The 5,149-nt window shown below is 34.1% G+C and overlaps 1 long non-coding RNA gene across 1 annotated transcript; it reads right to left on the bottom strand.

Moving 5' to 3' along the window:
* Positions 1-528: 528 nt before the first annotated feature.
* On the bottom strand, positions 529-3,734 carry LOC21402014. Its single transcript, XR_002902995.1, has 3 exons — positions 3,400-3,734; positions 1,682-1,795; positions 529-1,120 (listed from the first exon to the last, which is right to left on the bottom strand). It is a non-coding gene; the product is annotated as an uncharacterized LOC21402014 (long non-coding RNA).
* Positions 3,735-5,149: the final 1,415 nt, after the last annotated feature.

The raw sequence follows: 5,149 nt of genomic DNA, 5'->3' as shown, positions 1-5,149 counted from the left end.
TTATCGGTTCTTTTTTCCCCTTTTTTGTTCCCTGGATTCATGTGGGATTGATTTCAATTGTGGGGTTCAATTTAGGTTTCTGAAATGTCATATAAATTGACCAAGCTTAGTTCATATGCTTTTCGTGAGATAAATCTTTTTGGCAATTTGCTGTTCTTATGAGAGTAATCAATGACACTGTCTTGTTTCAACATTGCTATAGAAGTTTGGCAATGTTTGGAAACAAATATATTATTATTTAAAATACTATTACATATTTTTAAAAATTAAACTACTAAATGCATTTTTAGAAATAATTCTAAAATAGAAATAAAAACATTTTCATTTTTATTTTCATATAGAAAACAAAATCGTTTTGAAACGAATTCCAAACGCACTCAAACATAGGGACGTCTTGGACTCTATAATGGAGAAACATCCTATAGTTCACAGGGATTCAACTGTTAAATGCAGACACTGGCAGTTGTTTTAAATGGACAAATGGTTGAATAGGCCTCATGAAGAGCTCCGCTCCAAGAATGGTGTCTATACTGCACTTGTTAGGATGCAACTAGCAGAAACTAAAATCCAAAATGAGCTAAACTTGAACTGCTTATAATTCACAAAATCACAAGCAACGCGTGGGAAAACATGCGATTTAAACGAAAGTTTGTCGGTTCTTCTATATTCGGCTTTTATGCATGAATAGGCTGATGGTCGACGTTCTTAAGACAATAAATGTTAGTTTTTCAGGGGAAGTTCACTCTTAAGTGCGGTTAAGGAGCATGAAAACCCCACAGTAAGACCAAGTTCCTCCTTCAAGAATCAAAATTACCTTCTTTCTTGCCATTCTTCTATGTTACATGGTACGATAAGGTTAGAATTATTGAGTTCCCACCAATTGTCAGTGCCCTGTGTTGCAATCAGTCTATCCTTCAAAGCGGATGCGCTAACTGGATGTCGAAACTTCAGCAAAACCTCATTGGTCGAATCAGCTTATCAAGCCCTTTAACTTGAAGCAGCTCTAAGTTTACTCAACAAAGAGATGGTTTTCAGGAGTTTGTGCTGATTCAGTTCAACCACTGTCGAACTATGTGCCTTCTTTATTGTCTCTTTGATAGTTGACACGATGGTATAACATCTAGAAACCACCAACACTAGTCACAACGCATTCTATCAAAAGATAACATCAAAGCCGCGCAGTTTTCTCTGCTGTAGTTCTCCACTTCATAAAATTATCTTTCTTCAAAGATAACTCATTGGGCCGGTTTGGTAACATTTTAAAATAATTTTATTTTCAGTACGAAAGTAAAAATGAGATTATTTTAAAAATCATTCTGAAACTGATTTTAAAATTACGTTTAGTTAATTTTTTAAAATATTATTTTAAGTATCGGTTATAATTATTAATTAATATATTATAATATTATTGATAAGAACTAGAAAAGGAAAACAGAAAAGGAAAAATAATTTTTAACTGTTTTCTAATTTTTTTACAAAAATCACTCTCACTGTTTTTTATTTTTATTTTTATTTTTAAAACATTTATTAAACAAACACAATTGACATATTATTTTTATTTTTATGTCTTAAAAGACGTAAAAAAACGTTTTAAAAAATAATTAAAAATAAATTCTAAATGCACTCTCGGTTTCTCCATCTTTTTTACTTGGTTATTACATAACCTCTAGTTAAGCCTGACCTCTATAGTTTTCCCGTCACATGCGGCTGTCCATTTCCGACCAATAAGGCCCTGGGTACGTAATAGACCAGAACTTTTTAGCTGAGAAGCAACACTCTTGGCGTCCATTGTTATCTGCCATTCAATCCCACATTCACTTGTTAATGAATCCATGCACGTAACGTTATATATATATATGTATATCTACACCCACAAACAAGATGAATAATCTTGGGCAACCAACCCCACTGCCAAAAGATAGCTTAAAAGCATACTCATTTTACATAGAAATTAACCATACTTTCGAATTTTGTATGCGTAAATTATCTATAAATATAAATTATATAATTTAGATGCATATCATCCTTTCCTAAAATAATATGATCATCTAAGCTTTTATCCAATTACGACTAATAATTATTTATATGCAACCGAGAAGATTAAAGGACCAGATCAGTGGAAAAACAATAAAGTTCGCGTATTCAATGAAAATAAAAATGGAAACGCAAATTAACTAGGAGACAAGAAATAAGATCATAACAAAAATATTTTTGACAAAATGGAGACGAAGATGATAGTAATTTTAGCATGTTGGACTAATTTGATAGGGGAAATAAAAAGAAAAAAAAAAAAGCAAATTCTTGAAAATTACAATGTTCAACATCAAATTTCACATTAAAAAAAAGATTACTTTTCCACTCAAGAATATAAATTCGTATACATACACTAGCATTTAATCATCAAATTTCAATAGAAGAAAAATACAGATACAACACAAATTATTACACAAATAAAATTTTCAAATTTCACATATATCGATTAGAGAAGAGAAGATAACTTGCTAGAGTTGTTGTTGTTGAAATCGGAGAGAGATTCAAACCATTACCAACAAAGAACTCACGTTTTAGGTCAAAGCCTCCCCTTTTTGTTTGTCTTAGACGGTCCTAGTGCTCACTATAGAAAATTTACATAATTATTATAGAATGATGTTAATTACTAATGAGGCTGGGGCGCTGGGACAATACGCTAGAATGACTATCTAATAAAGTGAAATTAATAAAATGACATTCTTCTATTTTTTATGAAGAAATATATTTACTCATTCTTTATAAAAAGATGTCATTTTACAAATAAAAATTTTTAAAAAGTTATTTTACTAATAAAATTTTTCAAAAGAGTTATTCTCGGCTGTCTAAAAGAAAGCACTTCTTAGAAAAAAGAAAAGAAAGAGGAGAGATTAAAAAAAAACTAAAAAAACTACTAGTAAAATGACATAGCATATGCATGTGATAATTTATCGTTTGAGGCGTGCATGCTCCTAACAGATTCAAAGGAAACCTAACAAGCAATCACAGTGGCTCGATGGTCTTCTTCTCCACCATCTTTTGAATCTCTTAACAAAACTTTGCCCTCTGGGTTACATTCTTCAGCACAAAGATGAATCCCAATCTCATCCACATTCCGAAGTCTTAGCCCTCCAAAACCCTAAACCAAGAATCCTTAAATTTCCATTATTTTCTCCTCCCAAACACACACATTGGAAAATTAGTTTCCATTATTTCTCCTCCCAAACATACACATTGGAAAATTACAGATTGTTTTCTTTCTCTCCACTCACTTTCGATCACTCCGTTCTCTGTGAAATCAATAGACTAATCATTCACTAAGAAACAGACAGCAAAATCCTCTAAAATTCACGAAAATCACCAACAATAGATTTAGAAAGGAAAAAAGAATACTTGAAATCGGAGCGGTCGATCTGGTTGTGGACCTCGCGAATCTGGATAGTATTGGCGAGGAGGTGAAGAAAAGTCAGTGCGAAGAGAAGCGGAGGCCTGGGTTTAAGGCAGCAGCCTAGGATTAGAAGGCGGCTCGGTGGGGTTCGTCGGAGGAAGAGGGGCGAGATCATGAAATGGGCTGGCGAGAGGGGACGTGGGTGGTGGATCTGAGCTTGGCTTTGCGGTGCAGCGGGGTCACGGCCGGTGAAATAGAGTTGCGGGCGTGGGTGGGCGGCGGGGTCATCAGTGGGGATGGGCGGTGGGTTCAGGTATTAGGGTATGGGTTTGTTTCTGGGTTTGCAAGCAAGCAGTAGGGCTGTTCATATCTTAGGTTGATGCGGGATATGACTTTTTTTTTTTCGTCTCAAAAGGTGCGGGTTGCACATATTTAATCTTAACGATATTAGAAAAATTTCACAACCCAACGATATTCGGGTTGAGTTGGGGCGGTACGAAGTGGATTGGGTGGTCGGTTTCAACATTTAAAAAATTAAAGACTTAAAGTTCAATATAATATTCAAACTTCATCATTAAATAGAAATAGCAACCATCCTTATCAGTCCGGCGAGAGAGCACCGGAGAAAGTGGGTAAGACGGCGGCTGAGAGGATTGAGCAATGAGGAGAGAGTTATGAAGGGGTTCACGGGAGAGGAAGAAGAGGTAAAACTGAAAATGAAGAGGCAATAAGAGGGGGTTCACGGGAGGGGAGACTGAGAATGAGATTATGAACCCTAATGTTAGCGAGCCTAAGGTAGAACTTGGGCAGTTCGGCTTGGGCCGAAAGCTTAGGGGTATGTTGTGCGGGTTGGGTTGGGGATTACGGGTTGTTATGGACCCAACCCGCAATCCGCCCCAAACACTTCGGGCTATAGATATAATGAGCCAAAAATTTAAAAATAATGCTGTGGGTTATTTTTTTCAGCTTGGTTTGGAGCGGGATGGGTTAGGTTTGCGGGTTGTTCAGGTTTATGAACAACCCTAGCAAGCAGCAGCCATGAGGTAGAAGACGACTTGTTTTCTTTTTTTTTTTTAAGTCATTTTTAATAGTTTTTTCATGGTTTTTTAATTTCTTTTTTATTGTTTGTAATATTAATTAGTTTTAAAAAATTAATTTAAATTTAATACATTTTGTTAACCTGTAATGATATGCCACAACAAACTTGGACGGAAGAGATATTTTGAACGTTTTATATAAATCATGAAGGTGTTTTAAACTGTTTAAAACAGAGTACAACTAGTGGGTTACCCGTGCATTGCACGGATGTATATTTGTCTATGATACTCAAAAGTTGATACAAAATTGGGTATATAATGACAGTTCAGTTTGTAAGTTATATACATTTATATACATATTTGTGTGTCTATATATACACATATTTATTCTTCTTTAGTTTTTTTCTTTGTTTCGTCGGAGCCACAATAAAAATATACAGAAAAAATAAAGATTAGTTATTAATAAATGATAAATGAATAATAATAAATTTGTTTACATTTAAGGAAATAATTATTTTAATATGTAACGTTCGTTTTTTTAGGAATAGGAATTGATTGAAGAAGCAGATTTAGGTCCCGTTCACTTCGCTAATTCGAGTTTAGAATTCGAGTTGAGATGTGATTTTATGTGAGAGCTTTTTATTGTAATAAAAAAGTTAGATGTGATTATTTGTGAGAACTTTTTACTGTATAAAAACTTGAATTCTAAATTCGAATC

This window comes from Morus notabilis, unplaced genomic scaffold (genome assembly GCF_000414095.1).
Source record: "Morus notabilis unplaced genomic scaffold, ASM41409v2 Scaffold302, whole genome shotgun sequence".
Taxonomy (NCBI): Eukaryota; Viridiplantae; Streptophyta; class Magnoliopsida; order Rosales; family Moraceae; genus Morus; species Morus notabilis.
Note: the sequence above shows the minus strand (reverse complement) of the source record. Positions and strands in the feature narration are given on the sequence as shown.